Source organism: Lissotriton helveticus, chromosome 10 (assembly GCF_964261635.1).
Source record: "Lissotriton helveticus chromosome 10, aLisHel1.1, whole genome shotgun sequence".
Taxonomy (NCBI): domain Eukaryota; kingdom Metazoa; phylum Chordata; class Amphibia; order Caudata; family Salamandridae; genus Lissotriton; species Lissotriton helveticus.
The window spans coordinates 457636224-457654401 of record NC_136071.1 but is presented as its reverse complement, the minus strand read 5'-3'; positions in this window follow the sequence as shown (position 1 = coordinate 457654401).

Sequence of the window (18178 nt, the reverse complement as noted above, 5' to 3'; positions counted from 1 at the left end):
TGACAGGTCAAGGAGCACCAACATCGCCTTCCCTCCGTTGTCCAAAACCTCTTTAATAGATTCAGTGACCTTCAACAGCGCTGTTTCTGTGCTCATATTAGAGCGGAACCCAGACTGGGTATGATGGAGGATTTCATGAGTTTCCAGAAAATTAGCAAGGGAGGAATGGACATGCTTTTCCACTACCTTCGTAAAGGTCGGAAGTAACGAAATGGGTCTATAGTTAGAATGGGCGAGGGGGTCAAGGTTGGGTTTTTTTAATAGTGGGAGGATATGGGCCTTTTTCCAAGAGCTAGGGACAATACCAGTGCTGAGAGAGTGATTAAGCACTGGATTAATTATAGGATTAATGACATGTGCTAACTTGGCAAGGAGCTTTGCAGGGCAAGGATCTGACGGTGAACCAAATTTTAAGTTAGATAGAAGTTCCGGTGAAGTTTGTAGGGAGAGGGGGGGGAAATTCGTGAACAAATCACACTCGGGAATCGAGAAAGGGGTGTGAGAAGTGGGGCTAAGATCACTGACTGGGCATGTCAGCATAAATGAAGCCTGGATGTTTTTATTTTACTAGCAAAAAAATTGGCCATTTGTTTAATCTAAAGTTCGGAAAGAGAGAATTCGGATACTGACGTTAAAGGGGACGTGAATTCCCTGACTATGGTGAAAATGTCCTTAATAGTGTTAGCCCCTGCTTCGATTCGTTTAGCAAAATAGGCTTTTTTCTCCAGGATGATATCTTCATGGTAGATTTTTAAACACTCCTTATAAGCCTCCTTTAGTGGCACATCATAATTTCTGCGCCGCGATCTCTCAGCTTTCTTACAGAGCTGCCTACTTTCATGTAGCGCCGGAGTAAACCAAGGGGCCGGAGCTCGAGTTGTTTTTGCGGCCAATCACAGGAGGTGCCAGCTCACCTAGTTGGAGCGTAAGCCAGGTCTGGAAAAGATCTAAGTCAACCTTCAGGTCGTCAGTGAGCTGGCAAGCATGCCACCTCTATGCAATTTGTTTCTGCTCCCAAATGTCCTAGAATCCAGTTCTCTTGCTCTGCCTCCCACTTTGATCTAACATATTGAACCTCTGTACCAATGCTAACCATTCCCACTGGGTTGGTGGATTATGTGATTTCCATATAATACATATTTCACGTCTAGCTAGTAAGATTAAGATAAAAAGGAGGTTATATTGTTGTTTATTCAATTTAGGGAGACCTTTGATGCAAGTTCGAACCCCAAATATAACAAGATCTATGCTTACCTCTATTAGCCCAACAATTTTTTCAGGATCTTACCAACTTAATTCCAGACTTTCTGGAGATGGAGGCACTGCTGAAACATATGTATGCGGTCCCCATCTCTTCTCCACATTTAGAGCAACTTTTTACCTTCTGTTGTTAGATTTGAACAATCACTTTGGCGACCAATAGGCTCTATGTACAGTGAAAAAATGTTTTTTTCTTAAAGAGGCAGATTTGACAATGCACCAACATGCATACATAGATACTTGCCATGTATCTTGTACATCCAGCATCGGCAGCTCCTTCCCCCAGATCACACCCAGTAAGGTAAACTCCTCCTCTCCGGCCGATATAAATGACCAATACCAACTTGATACTTCCTTCTTTAGTATCTCATGTGTGTTTTCCTTTCCATATCTCTACTTCCAGTCTCGTCTTCCCCAAGTGACTAAACCCAGCTTTCTAGTTGATAGTACTTGAATTTTGATACTGAGCCTTTGGTCATAGTTATGAGTTGGTTCCATCCAATTAGAGCATTTCCTTCTATAAGTTGTCCTCACTTTGTTATGCCTTCTTTTCACAGCGGGATTGTGAGCCTATCTTTCAAGCATTCTGGGGTTCCTGGAGACGCCCATATTGGGGCATAGTCACTAAAATAAGGTATTTTCAGAGATTTACTGATTTGATACCATTGTTTGGAAGCTGACCATAATACCTTCAATTTTACCTTTATGAAGAATTTTAGATGTCTAAATATATATAAAAAGTGGCTACCTTCTAACTTTGTCATTGCTTGTAAATAAATAGGGTATGTATGTTATGTTAGCCAATTTATAGAGCGCAGCGTTTACCCAGAGGTGTCTTGGCACTAGTCCTAAAAATAACAGTGAGCAAGGGTGAAAAGAAGGCTACTGATTGAAAAGCCAAGTCTTTAAAAGCTTTCTAAATTGTAGGAGGGAGGGAGCTGCCCTTAGGGAGAGCGGGAGGAGATTACAGGATCTGGATGCTCGCACCACAAAACTACTTCATCCCCATTTAGCTTTTTTAAATCTGATGAAGTTGACTTTGAAGGCACCTGATGATCTCAGATTTCTGGTAGGCATTTACCAAGATAAGGCTTTTTTCCAGAAACATATGTCCTGAGTTATGAAGGGCTCTGTAGGTGAGGCAAAGTGCCTTAAACTTGATTCTGTGTTTGACCTTCAACCAGTGAAGTTCTTCCAATGCTAAGGAAACTGTTTGGTGTCTAGGCAATCCTAATAATAATCTTGCTGCAGAGTTTTGTAGTACTTGGAGTTTGTTCATATATCGGGCCTGCAGGCCATTGTAAAGGCCATTGCAGTAGTCTATTTTTGATACTATAATTGTAGAGATAACTGACTTCCTGACAACAATAGGGAGAAATATCAATATTTTCGTCAGGATTCTTAGCGTATTATAAGAAGACGAGATCACCGCATTAATTTGTTTGCCTAAGTTTAGGCGGTCTTCTAAGATGACTCTCAAGCTTTTGGCTTTGCTAGTGGGAATAGGCAGGGATCCCATTTCAGCAGACCAGCCAGAAGCTGACCAGAAGTTTGAATTGTTCCCACACAGAATCACCTCAGTTTTCCCAGTGTTAAGCTTGAGACAGTGTTTAGTCATCCAGGTATTGAAGTGTCACATACATTTTTGAATGCAGTGACTTATCTCAATAGAAGAATGAAGAGTGGAACGCATGATTTGCGTGTCATCCGCATAGGAGGTCAGAGCAAAGCCAAAAGATTGAACCAATGGGGACTGTTCTGCAACATACATATTAAAAAGTGTGGGGCTAAAAGAAGATCCCTGGGGAACTCCAGAGGGAAAACTAAAGGTATTTGATGAGAAGACATCAATGTTGATAGTATTCTCCCTCTGTGATAAAAAAGAAGAGAGTAACTTTAAGGCAAGATTTGTAATGCCTATTTCTTCCAAACGGCGGATTAAAATGGAATGACCCACCATATCAAATGCCACGGAAAGATCTAGCAGGATCAAGGCTGCTGATCCGCCATCATACAAAATGAACTTGAGTTCATCAGTAGGCTTGATCAGAGCAGTCTTAACCCAAATTGAGTGGGATCCAGGCAGTTGTTATCTTTGATGAATTGATTCAGCTGAAATTTCATCACCTTTTCAGCTATTTTCGCAGGAAATGGAGTCTTGAAATTGGTCAGTAGTTGGCTGGATCCTCCTCGTCCAGATTTGATTTTTTAAGTAAGGGCAGAATGGAGGCTTTTTTTCCATCAAGAAGGGAAAATGCCAGTTCTGATCATGTTTTTAAAGATATCTATAAGATTCGATGAAATAATGTCAGGGACCAGTTTAAGGACTGAAGGCAGGCAAGGATCATCCAAGGAGCCTGATTTAGAGGTAATAATGAGCTCTTTGACTTGTGTAGTTGTTATCGGACATAAAGTATTAAAAAAGTCCACCAATTGGTTGCTGGTAGAGGGATTTGATTTGGTGGCTTCAAAATCAAACACGAGGAGATTGCCTGAATGATTGAAGGATTCAAAGATGAAGTCAATTTTACTCTGAAAGTGTGCTGCGATCTTATCACAAAAATACTTGTTAACCAAGTCCCTTTCGTACTCAGGTTAATTGGTGAGTGTGTTGATCACTTGATATAGTTCTTCCACTGAGTATTTGGCTGCTTCGATTTGCGATGAAAAATAAGTTGGCTTTTCTTTTACCAGGGAGGGTGTCATCAGTTGGAGAGAGCCGAAAAGTCCTGCCCGAAGCAAAAGCAGCATGGGCGCCATGTTGGAGTCAGGTGCGGCCGTGACTCAGTATTTGTCTTGTGAAAGGAAAAAGCCCCATGGTTACAGGGGCAAGCTCAGTCCACCTCCAGAGATAGTTATGGTCCATTAGGGTTTTACACATTAGGGTATTAGCACTCACTGTGTTCTTCATTCATCCCTTCAGCTTGGCGGAACAGCAGCTGTCACACGCACACGCTCCGGGGAGAGTAGAATTCTACCTCCTCGTTATCAGCGCTTGCAATGCCGCTCCTCTGCTTCCCAAGTTTACGCAGTCAGGAACGCACCATCAGTTTGTTCTAGATATCGGCGGTGTTCTGGTGTGCCAGGCTCATGCCGGTCAATGCTGCTCTGTGGGACGTGTTGTAGCGAAGGCGCTCCTAAAGGTGCCTTTTCTTCACATAGGCTCCGGTCCTTCACTGTCATGCCACCATCTTAGAATCAGGGCTGAGATTGTTTTGTTTGTTTGATTGCACCCAGTTTTTTCACACCTTTATAGTATGCAATATCGCTGAAGAGCTCGCACTCACCAGTCTGCTCTCGATGGGAGTGTTTTCAAGTTTAAAGGCTTATTGCGGACTAACTCCACTTCTTTTTTTTATTCCGCTCTGATGTTCACCGCCATTTTATTGCCCGCCATTTTATTGTCCGCTATCACAGGCAGGTCAAACTAGCTCTTATTTCTCGGCTGTTCAGGTGTATTTTCATGTTGGCATCTGCCTGTTCTGCCGTAATTCTAATCATGTTATTTGCAGTCAGATCGATTTGGCATGGGCTCTTTCCGTTGATAAATTAGAAAATCGGCACTCCGGCCAGGAGATCAGCGCAGAGCAGCTAGTGCGCGGCTAAGGGGGTTTGTACATCTGCTTCCCAGCTACAATCCGTCTCCGTCAGCTTATATTTCTAACTCCCCCGCCCCTTCCATCGACCTTCCATCCCTCAAAAAAATCAAGAGTTCCCCTTGCAACTTCTTGAACTATTCTTTCTTGAATTCCAGTGTTATCGAGTTAAAGATGTATGGGAAATTTTGGGAGTATTGTCATTTTTAGTATATTAGTGCACCCCATGAATAACGGTAAGGCCCACCAAACTTTCAGTAATTTCCTTGCTCCCAGCAGTCTTTTGTTCAAGTTTGTGTGAGTTATTTTATTTATATACTTCACTATCTTCACACCCAAATATTGTATTTTTTACTTTTACTAGTGGACTGTTTCTTTGGTGGTTCCAAAGCCTGTAGACTCTTGCCTTACTGCTGCCTTATTGGGGAATCTGCACCACAAGTCCCAGACTGCTGTAGTGGACACCTATGCGCCCAGAGGCACTTTAAAAACAGACGCAGGCTCCTGCGGTGTGGGAAGCCCGTAAACTCTTGCCTGACTGCTGCCTCATTGGGGAGTCTGCACCACTAGTCCCAGACTGCCGTAGCGGACACCTGTGTGCCCGGAGGTGCTTTAAAAGCGGTAGAGGGGCTCCCATAACATGGACGTTCCCAGGCCGTGCCCGGGTGAGCCTGGAGGAGGCTGGGCTTGGCCACCCCCTTAACATTGACGCAGCTACCAGCAATATTGGGTAAGCGTAAACAACAATGTAGCCAGGATCAGGGGGTGCTAGAGTAAAGGTGCCCAGGATTTCAGCTTCCATCATATCTTATCTGACCTTTGCGGTGGGGGCCCTGAACAAGAAAATTCAAAACGCAGAGGTTGAGCTGGGATTAAACCCTGACCTCCCTGGTAGCGCAATATTACCAGTTAGTTCCCCCATAAATCCTGTCCCCATTGAGCCGAGACTGCTGATAATTGAGCAGGGAACGGGGGGGACATTGCCTCACACTTTGAAAGACTGACAAGGGGTGCAGAGGGAGAGAAAAAGGAAGTGACTTCCAGAGAGGGTGCATCCCTGCAGAAGGCCCACTTGACTCACCGAGGGAAAAGAAGGGGGGTGAAAGACAATGCAAACCTGGACGTTCATCTGCTGACATGCCCTGCAATCAGGCCGGGGACTCCTGTGTTCTGTTAGCTGTTCGGAAAGCTATGGAGGAAAATTTCAACTCACAGCTGGAGCCCATTTTCTTAAACATTGCTAAAGATAATATTGTCTCATTGAATACTTCTGTAGCGTATATTATTGCAATATTAGAGCACCTTGAGACCCAGCTAGGGGGCCCAAAAAATGGTTGTGATAACTTCAATAATAACCCCATCTTCCGGGTACACTCACAGCCTATTGCAGAAAGCAGGGAGGAGGGTCCCATTAATCAAATACCATCAAAGAACAGGACTGAGTCAATCGCTATACCTAATTCAGGTGCAAGGGAAACAGGCAGGGGGCAACCCTTGCTGCCACATTGAGACTCCCCCAAGTCTTTTACCAAATTATGAGCCTCTGGCTCAGAGTAGGCGCCATGGTAACCAAGCTGATAATAAAGTGATAAATAGCAGTAGACTTCATTTGCCCCCAGAAGCAACTCCCCTAGTTGCTATACTTACAGGGGTTCCCCCTCTGAGACAGCATAGCGTAGAATGTACTATGGAGTTGCTACTCAAATCTAAATATTGGTGTGACCAATATTCTAAAAGTAGGATTAAGGTTTCCCCACACATCATAATGGCTAGATGAGTGGGTTGGATTGGCTATAGATCTAAACAGATTGTAGGCGACTGTATTGTCGTCAATTTTGACAGTGCAGATGTAGCAGGGCAGTTTTTTTGGATGGCCCCAAGGAGGGACTGGGGGCATCAGGGCCCTGCCACTAGGCTTTTTTTACCCACCACTAAGTATGAGCGCAAAATCCGTTACGCTCGCGGATTTTGCGAATTTTCGGTAAATTCGTGATCCGCGAACTCCCGCGAATTTACCGCGAATTCGCAAATCCGCGAGCGGCGGATTCCGGGGGCAAAAGTTCAAGCCTTGCTGGCCTGTAGTAACTATTTTACGATGGCGCCGGCAAGCTGCCAGCGCCATCCTAAAATAGTTACTAAATTAGCTTCAACAGGAAGCTCTAATAGATAAAATAAACCTCAACCGGAAGCACTTACAGATATCAATTAAGCATGTGCCCTAGTTGAAGCTTAAATTCAGTGACTCATTCATCGGCCCAAAAAACAATCGTGAGCGTTGTCAAGGCTGGGCAGATGTGCCTTCTTCCCAAATATACCATTGAAAATCAGCTGTGATGCTGGACAGAGGCCTTTGCATCCTTGACTTTCACGAGCGCAATCCTCGTGCTGTTCCTGTGGCCAGGAGCTTCTGTATCTTCATCTGCTGCTCTGATCGGTCTCTGACCTTTTATACACACAAGAGGCATGTGCACTCGCATGGAAGCCCCGTCCGTTTGGCCCTGCCCACACACTCGTGGTGTGCACCGTCTTCCCGCCATTTACCCACTATGATGGCTCACTCAAGGGACCCCTGCGCCCTTCGGCGCGATTGCATAGTAACACACACCTGGTCGCTGTAGACAACTCTCTGGCACTTTAGGTAGCTGTAGTGTAGTAAAAGCACTATACATTTACCCAACGAGGTAGCACTTACTGATTATCCAGTAGAAAGTACTCCAGTTGAGTAGAGGTATGGCACAAAATGGTGGCGTCTTCTTGAATAAATATGAAGGGCAGGGTTCATTCTGGCACAATGGTCCTGGCATGGAAGCCCCGCCCCAAATCCGCCGATCCGCAAATCCGCAAAATCCGCGGATTTTGCGGATCCACGATCCGTGAATACGCAAATCAGTGAATCGTGGATCCGCAAAATCCGCCCATGCTTACCCACCACCCAAGGGGGTACAGCCATCAGGTGGATCTTCCTGGGGCCCTCGGACCTTAGAGGATAGACAGGGTTGTCCCACTCCCCATCCAAACACCAGGGAGGAGACCCACTCTGGTATGTTAAATTGGAGTTCAGTAAGTACCCCGAAATTGCCAACCAGGATTGCTGAGCGGATTGAAGAAGAAAATAGTTTAGCTTGTCAAAACAGATTCCTCCCATTATCTCTTCTAGATGAACATGATTGACTGGAGCCGTTGTGTAGGCAACAAAGCTACATTAGTGAGCTTACCAATGGGCAGGAATAGGATGAGAATGAAATCCTTAACTGCAATATTATCAGTTGGAAGATTGCGGGCCTGAGAAGAACAAAATATTATCTCATGTGGCTTAACTTGATAAAAGACCATGATATAGTTAGTCTACAGGAGACCTGGGATATGGAAAACAATTTCTGGGCAGATAGGTTTAAATCATATAGTGTTCCTCCACAACCTTCTCTGTCAGGTTGAGCAAAAGGGGGCCTCTTAATGTTATTTTCACTCAAGTTGTCAGGGACTCATAGGAGGGTGGATGTGGGGTTTTATAACTGTCTGTCAATTCAATTTACTGCTCATAATTAGACTAAATTGTTGTTTGTTAATTTTTACACTTATGTAAATTGAAATGTTTTTAGAGGAGTATAGATTGAAGCGAACCACTTATTTTTCTATTATAGTTGTGGGGGATTTTAATATTCATGTTTGTGTGTTGAAATGCCAGGGAGAAGATTTTTTAGGGCCGGCAAATTCCTCCTCTCCCCATTTTGAGCACACACAGTATGGGGAATGTTTGGAGGAGCTTTTGGCTGCAGTAGACCTTTTTGAACCAAGTGTTATTGATACAGATGAGAGGATTCACACGTTTAAAGCAAGAGGGTGGGATACAATTATAGATTGTATATTTATCTCCCCTACCCTATTTTCTCAAGTAATTTTCTATATTGCCAGGTGGTCTCATTTTAGCAATCATAATCTTGTTGTTCTTGTGTTGGACACGGGCTGTGGTCTAAAGGGGAAATTAGAAAAGTTAGTTGGTGATACCTGTCTGAAAACAACTGATGAGGGCCGGAGGTTAAAATGGGCCAAAGTAATCTCAGACCTTTTTTTTCAGGACCTCTGTGTGAAGGTTGATGATAAGATTGCAACCTGCCTTGAAAACTCTAAACAGGGGTTGAAGGTACTCACAGCCTTTGAAGGCATCTGTGTGCAGGTAGCATAAGACCTCTCTTTACCTATACGATCTAGGCAAATCATAGGCGAGAGATGGTTTAACAGCAAATGCTCTGAAGCACACCGAAGCACACTGAAGCACTGAAAATGATCCCATGAGATAAAGACTATATTGCCATGTTAAGAAAGTGTTATAAGCCAGCTTTATCCACACGTAAACTAGAAATAAAAGAAGAAGCATGGAATGCTTTATTAGCGGTGGAGGTTTTAAAATATAGCTCTCGATTTTGGGCTATTGTAAATAAACCTTTTTTTTTCTGGGAAAGAGAACGCTCTCGTAGAATGTGATATCACAGAAGACTATGGCTCTCTCATTTTGAAGCCATATATGAGGCCACGGCCAGCCCGGACTTACCCCCAAGTTCAGAATTAAGTAGGGAATCCCCTAATATTGTTTTTAATGAAGGGGAAGTTGATCAGGCAACAATGCAAATGACCAGTAAAAAGGCCATTGGTCCAGACTTATAACAATAAAATCCAACTTTTTGTGCCAAAATCTTAGCAAATGTTTACAATGTGCCAAACCATCAGGGTTTCCCGTCATCATGGTCATCATCTACCATCATTTTAGGTTTAAGGTCAAAGAGGGGACCCACATTGTTATAGGTCAATATCATTAATAGACTCTGCAGAAAAGGTTTTGGGGAGACTGATTTTAACTAAGTTAATGGACTGGCCGGATGAGAATGAGGTTCTAGCTAACCTCCAATTTGGTTTTAGATGAGGAAGGGGTACTCCGGATGAGTGTCTAAATTTACATTTAATAGCAGGTAAATACACTCTAGCCAAAGCGGGGACACTACAGCTGGCTTTTATGGATCTCTCGTCTGCTTTCGACCTTGTGAATAGATCTAGATTTTGGCTCATCCTGGTAGATATGGGCATAAAACCAACTCTAGTTCATTTTTTGGCGGACCTACCTAGGGATCTCTCTGCAAGGGTGAGGGTCAACCTAGAAGGAAATTGCACAAGGTACTTTAAATATGGTAGAGGTGTACACCAGGGATGTATTTTAACCCCATTGCTTTTTACCCTATATATAAACAATTTAGGAAAGTCTTTTGACTCGGCAAGCTTGGACATGGGTTATTCCTGTGCTCCTATACATGAATGATGCCATTTTATTAGCTAGTACAGCTGTAGGGCTTCAGAGGCTTTTGGATTCCTTACGAGCCTATATGAAATTATTGGACCTAGTAGTCGATATAGCCAAATCACATAAAATGACCATAGGCCTGAAACATAAAAAAACAAAATCTTTTTATTGTGAAGGGGCAGGACAGTCCAGGGTGACCTCTTTTACTTATGGTGGGTACTTTTTGATGAGAGGGGCTCATGGGTACCACAACAGAAAGTAAAAATAAATACAATGGCAATGTCAACGGCTGCTGTGCATGGCTTTGCACAGGAACTAGGGGCCAAGCCAATCAATGCCATGCTCAGCATATACAGGTCTATATATATAGCCATTGCATTGTATGGATCGGCCATCTGGGGTTATAACTTATAAGCCAACGGAAGAGGTTCGGATAGCGGAAAACAAGTTTTTACGTACCCTCTTGTCGGTCCCCCAATCCACCCCAACTTTTGTAATACACTAAGAGCTAGGTGTTTGTTATTTGCTAGATTTGTTGAGGCTGGCCCACCTGGTTTGCTGGTTTAAGACCTGGCTTAACCCAGAATTAACCCTGAATCACAAGAATATTAGGGACTGTGTCACCCTGGAGCGAGGTAACCATATTCCATGTTCATGTTATGTCAAGCACGCCTTAAACAGACTAGGGCATCTAGAAATATTTTATTTCCCAGATAAAATAAGAAAAGAGGATCTGGCATGGGTGAAAAAAACACATTTTCTGAATTTAATTTTGGCTGAGTGGGAGGAGACCGAGTTAATGAAACAGTCCGTAAAAGCCTATTTCCAGTTAAAAACCTCACCCCTGATTGAACCTTATTTGAGAATTGTCACAAAGCCATCCATCGCCTGCTTTCAACCAGGTTTCGTTTTAATTTAATTAATTTTTCCTGGGTAATTTGCAAGGTTGGAGCAGGGTGTGTGATTCAGGTCCTTGAACTTGTGACAATTTCTTGACTCAGGATACTACGCAGTTTATAATTTTTTGTGATGATTACAGTTTTATCCGTGCAAGGTTTTTATTTCTAATCTTTAGGGGAAAATGTTTTATACTGGTCAAACCCACTTTACTCTATCTTCAGCTGCTGAATTCCCCATGGGAAATATTCGACATTGCAAGTTTTTTAGTCGCAGCTGTTAGACTTAGGAAAAAACTGTACCCTTTGACGTTTTAAGAGTATCCATCAAGATTATGTGATTATCCTCTCTATGTTGGCAGTTTTAATTCTGAAATATTTCCATTGAGGAGATTAATTTTTATATATGTATTAATTGCATCCTGGGTTTTTATGTGATCTATTGAAATCTGTTTTTTAACATCCTTTCTTTTTTTAGTCCACCCATACTTAGTGATGATTTGGATATTAGATGTTTTATTGTGTAATGTATTGTGATATATGTATTGTACTTTTATGGTTTTTATTAACCAAATAAAGTGGTTTTACTGTCTGGTGGTTCCTTTCATACTCTTTTTTTGATTGATTAACCAAATAGCCTGACACCTTCCCGAATTCGTCCAGTGTGTCCTCTATTGCCGGGAGTGACTCTAATAAGTTGTCGGTAAAAATCATTCGATCATCAGCGTAGAGGGCCACTTTCATCTCCCACCCTTGACATTTGAACAAAGTAATCTCTCAGTTGACTCTTAAAGGCACTCGCCACAGGTTCAATATATAGAAGGTTTATTTTCTCTGTGACTTTGCCATTTTCCAGGACTCTAGCTGTTGAATTTTTGTATAAGGATTTTACGACTCCCTGGAAAGTTTCACCCTAAATCATATTTCCCAAGTAGTGCATGTAGGAATGACCAACTAATTCGATCAAAATCTTAAGCTGCTTCAAAGATAATAAGTGAAAGGGGTAACTTCTCATGTATTGCCACATTGGTTGCACTGATCATCTCATGCGCCAACTCTTGTATCTGTCTACCTTTGATGAAGCCTTTTTGATCTTGATGTATTAAATGCTCAGCCACTCATGCCAGCCTCTTAGTTAAGATTTGGGTATAGATTTTATAATCGCTGTTTAAAAGCAGTATGGGTCTGTACAGGTCGCATCTTTTTGGATCCTTCCCTGGTTTCAACAATATACTAATAGTTGCTTCATTTCACGAGTCTGGAAAACCCTGTGCTTCTCGGAAGATGCCATTTAGTAACCCCGGCAGGGGAGGAACTAGTGTTTCTTTTAATACAGTGTATATATCATTAGGTAGTGCATCAGGACCTGCAGCTTTCCCTTTTTTAGCTTTCCTATTGTATCTGCCACTTCTTCAGTTGTAGTAATGATATTCAGATCATCCCTTTGCTCTTGCATCAGGGTTGGGAGAACTACCCTCTGTAAGTAATAATTTATTAGATCTATTGGTGAAACTGTGTCTCCAGTATAGAGGTCTTTAAAAAGGTTTGTAAAGGGCTTCTCGTCTCGAAATCTGCTATACTGCGGACAGTTTGATTCTTGACCTCTATGCTTGGAATCTTATTCCGGGTTTGTTCTGTCTTCATTTTTCAGGCAAGTATCTTACCACAACACTCCCCATACTCATAGTGGGATAGATTACTTGCTTCTCATTTACTTTTGACGATGGAGTCTAAGACGTCAGACAGTACCTCTTTTTGTCCTTTCATTGCTATCTCCTATTTGTTTTCTTCTTGTAGATTCATTCCCCTTGCTATTGCCGTATCTAAATTTTTAATTTATGTTTCTAGTTGACTAATTTTGTTCTTCATGCTCTTGTGCTTGATGGCCGCTAAACTAAATACGTTTCACCTAATGACAGCTTTATTTGCATCCCATGCCATTTGTTTAGAGGTCCCTTCCCTATTTAGTAAAAAAAAAAATGTTCTGCCTGTTTTCAGTTTCTCCTTATTTTGTGGATCTATTAATATAATGTGATCTACTGTCCATCTTGGGGTCAAGAGGATAGACTCAATTTGTATCTGCAGTAGAACTGCAGAATGGTCGGACAAATGTGCAGGTAAGTGCTCTACCTTTTTAGTGCTATTAACCAGGCCATGTCTACCAGAAACAAATCTGTCCTGGCAGCGTAGCCATATTTTTTATTTTTTAATGTATATTGGTTCGTTTTGCCTCCCTTCCCTTTCCAAACATCGACTAACCCTTAAGCCTTGATATGGAGTTTTAACCACTCCCTCATTCTAGGTAAATTTGATGTCTTTCTTATGGGTAGTCTATCCTCTCTAGCGTTTAGTATTAAATTAAAATCTCCATCCAAAATTATCGGAGCCGAAACTTCCAATAAGTGTGTACAGCTTCTGTAGGGGTGCCGGGTCATCCAAGGTTAGGGCCATAATATCCTGCTAAAGTATATGTTGTGTTATACATTCTGTCTTTTACAAAAGCCTATCTCCCCTTTGTGTCTGTGCTTACTGGTTCTATCCTTACTTAAAGTGATTTTTTAAAGGATCCCCACCCCCTTAATGCAGCATTGTTGCTCAGTACACACATATACATCCACCCATCTTTGTTTTTTGATTATTTCAGCTTATTCTTCCTTTAGTAGATAGGTTCCCAGTAATATTATAATTTCACTGTCTATTGTTTTTAGGTACTCCATGATTTTCTGTCTACTACTCTTAACTCACATTCCATGAAAGAATATTAATTTCTTTGGACTGAGCCAGGGCTTTCTCTGCCACCCCTTGGAACTTAACCGCCTCATATTTTCACAGCTTGAACTTTTTCTTTTTCTCCCCATATGCTCCCTCTCCTAGTGCAAATATTTGGGAAAACTTGTTTGTGCATTACATCTTTCTCTTCCCCTCCCTCCCCTCCCTGGGAGAAACCTCCCTTTATCCTTCTCTGGGCGGTACATTCAACCCTTTTGAGCTGTCCCCATGTCTTAGCTGTTTTTATTATATGCTATGATTTCCTCTGCTCTATAAAACACTCCGCTTCTTTAGGGTCTCTTATGTCGTGCATCTTGTTCTTCCACATAATTTTTAGGGAGGCTGGGAAGCGCCTCTGGACGGTCACTTCCAGAGATTTTTTTTTTTGCAGAGTTTAATATAGCGCGAACTAGACCCGAACCGGGTATCAGAGCGCTTTACATATCACCAGTTACGTTACATGAGGACGGACACACATTCATTTTAGGCACGGGAGATTAAGTGATTTGCCCAGAATCACAGGAGGTTTTTGGCGTCGTTATCGAGACTCGAACCCAGATCCCCAGGTCCGAGGTCGAGCGCCCTAGCCGTTAGGCCGACTCCTCTCCATCTTAGTTGTTGCATTTGTTGGCCTAGCCCCACTGTCTATCCTGGGTTGCCCTAGAGATATCTAACCGAATTCTTAATGCCCGTTCGACCCTTGGTGTCAGAACTGGTTCTGAAGGCTTCGCTTAGGATTTTTTCCTTTAATACATAAGTCTTGAAATGTATCAAGTTTTTCCTGGGGTTTTTCCTCAGCTTTCCCTTTCCAAAGGGATTTTGATGTACCCTCTGTATATCCTCTGCTAAGGCAGTCTATTTCAGCCAGGGGAAGGTTTCTACCAGTAGATTAACAATGAATTGTTTGATGTCCTCCCCTTTCAAACCTTCTGCAACATTGAAAACTCTTGAGGTGTTGCTTCTCGCCTCATTTTCTAGGGATTCAACTTTATCTCTATGGTCCCCTTCATTCGTCTTCAGGAGTTTGATTTCTGTCTGGTTTAGTTCTACTTCTTTACTTAGAGTCATTAAGGAGGCCTACACTGTTGTTACTCGCTCCATTATCACATTTAGTTTGGTTTCCAAAGCTTCACAAATCCCCTGTATTTTCAATTGGTTTTTTTAAGAAGTGGCAAAAATCGCCCTCATTTTCAATGTCATGGACTCTATCAGTTTTTCCATACTTGCTTATGCTCCTTGAGGGTTTTGCCCATCTACTTGCGGATTACACATGGTTACGTTTGTCTTGGTTGGGGGGACTTTCAGAGTTTACCTCCCCCTCAGCCACCTCTGTGTCTAGGAGGTTAAACCTATTACTGTCCATCTTTCTCCCCTTCCTCTGACCTTACCTCAGCTTTATTTGCGCTATTTGGACTTTCCTCTCATACAGGTCGCAGAGATTTGATGGTAAATTGCTTGGCCTGAACTTTGAAAAAAGATCGAAGGGATGGAGTCATTTTTACCCTGGTGACTGTTGGTTTACCAGGTTGTGCTGGAGGCTGAGGGCCAGGTTCTTGAAATATTGTGATTGATTTCCTCCTTTTTTTAGTTATTGTGGGTAAAAGAACATTTTTTCCTTTGATTGACTCCTGGGGGCTGTTAAATCATTAAGGGCCAGATGTAGGTAATTCCGATTTACCTACTCTTAAATACCGAATCATACCGATTTGGTATTTAAGAGTAGGTAAATTGGAAGTAGGCAGATGTAGGTCATTTTTATTTTACAACTACCGATTCTGTAAGATTCGGTATTTACCGATTCGGTAAATACCGAATCGTTATTTCCCATTGATTCCTATGGGCCTTGAAGCCCATAGGAATCAATGTGAAATACCGATTCGGTATTTACCGAATCGGTAAATACCGAATCCTGGCAAGGGGAACGGGGTGTCACTTTGACACCCTGTAGCACCCCAATTGCAGGCTTATGTGCCATGTGGCACACAGACATGCCCTAAGGGCATGTCTGTGTGTCACATGGCATAGGTGTAAATGCACAGATGTGCATGTACACTGGAATTCGGTATTTTACCACCCAATAGGATTGGGTGGTAAAATAAGAAGTCCTAAGGGCCGTTGGCACTGCAAACTGTGCCACCTACATATGGATTAACAGAATCGATATATTTACCGAATCGGAAAAACACCAAAGTGGTAAATTTACCGAATCGGTAAATATACCGATTCTGTAAATTCCGAGCCACCTACATGTCAAAAGCCAAATACCGGTCGGTAACGGACGAAATCGGCCGTTACCGACCGGTATTTGGCTACCTACATCTGGCCCTTACAGCCTCCTGTATGTTAGAAATACCAATTTGCATAATTTCATTGTGTTTGTTTTTTAGGAATTAGTCCGTGGAGCAAAAAAATGTTGCGTGCTTTCTCTGTTGCTTTTTTCATCATGATTAGCCTGGGGAGTTTAGAGCTCCCTATCGGGCCACCATGTTCTCCCTGATATGATTAATCGCTTCTCCCTCTCACTTTGTTTTAGGGAATGAAACGTAAACACTATTCTCTGTGTTAAACAAATAGGCAGCAGTTTCCCAGGTTTGTTTTGCCTGACATTTGACCTTTATCATTGAATGCACAGCAAATGTGGCAAAATAAATACAAAATGTAAAGGCTCATTCCCCCTCTCAACTCCAACATAGTTATTTCTGAGGCTGCTGCAGAAGCCCTCACACCCATACCTCCAGCGCCTATATTTGGAGTTGGGCTGTTGAGTATATAAATGTGATCTCTATTTTTTCGCTAGTTATGGTTGAAGTCCACTTTGCAGGTACAATGGGGCATATTACCAACGTTAAGCGATATTTATCGCTAACGATGCTTAGCAACAAATTTTTTAACGCTAAGCATCGTCAGAAATTATCGCAGATAAACCTTGCTATTATCAAGGTTTATCGCAAATGCGATAAAAAACGGCCGCAATGCATGAATATCGCTGAAAAGTCAGCGATATTCATGCATTACCGAGCTAATGCTCTTAGCCATGTTATCCACCTCCCATTGGATAACATGGCTAAGAACTGCTCAGGGCACGTGTTAGCTTTTGGAGATATTCGCGCTTAGCGCGAATATCTCCAAAAGTTGGTAATAGGAGATAGCGATGCTAGCGACTGTTTCCAGTCGCTAACATCTTGGCACGCCCACTTTGCATATCATTAGTGATAAATATCACTGACATGCAAAGTGGGGCCCAAGATGGTCGCTATCTCCTACTAGCTGTCGCTAACTGGTGTTAGCGACAGCTAGGTAATAGGGAGATAATTTTATCTCCGCTTTCTTGGCTTTTAAAGCCCCTTGATAATATGCCCCAATGTAACTTACGTCTCTTGACAGCCAATGCAGGGAATGTGATTTTAGAAGTGTTCCATTCACGGAGCTCTGTCATCAATGTTACATAAATGAAGTCATAGGGATTGTGACAAATTCAAACATCACACAAATTCCACGTATAGCAAATGACCCATGGGGGTACAACAGTATACTGCCATGGGTTGGGTATGTAGCCGTTGGTGCCGTTTGGAGTGCACTGTCCCAAATATAATACTAACACATGTTATGCTAGTGCTCTGTGATTTACAAAAAGCTATGTTCACCATTGAAATGGCAACAACATTCGGACTCACACACATAATATATTTTGTGTCTTGTAATTCTTTACTTACATACATTTTTAATGATAAACTATATAGTGCACAAACAACATGTGGAAATCGAGTTTTGGCAAGTATTTATCATTTGCACAAAACCAAGTAAAGTATCTTGATTTACTTTGATCACATTAAATTATTTGTTTCCACCACACTTAGCAATTGTACAAAAGTGCTCCATTTGTATTTTCCTAACTGATATACTCTGAAATATTTGTACAGATCTTTATAGGTATTAAAACGTTGTTCGGTATAATAAATTGACATCCATTCCTTAAGCATTTTATTTCACAATCTGTGTCCCTGCAAGATTTTCAGATAGTTTGCTTTACAAAATCCTCTAACTTTGCATTCAGAGAATGAAAGTAGCACCAATGTGCAAGCCAAACATAAGCTTTAATTTGTCAGAAGACATAGCCTGACATATGACCTCTGTCCTTGAATGAATACATATGCTTACATCCTACTATCTTAAATATCTCATCACAAAACAACATTATGTCCAATTTTCAAATGTCTATTGTGAATGCCACCTCCGGCCACTTAGAGTAGTACTCTACCAGCACAATGACATCCTTGCAGTCCAACACTCTGCATTGGAAAGGGCCACATAGGCCCATTCTTACCCATAGCCTTGATGGGAGTCTTTTTTTTTTTTTTTTTCAAATT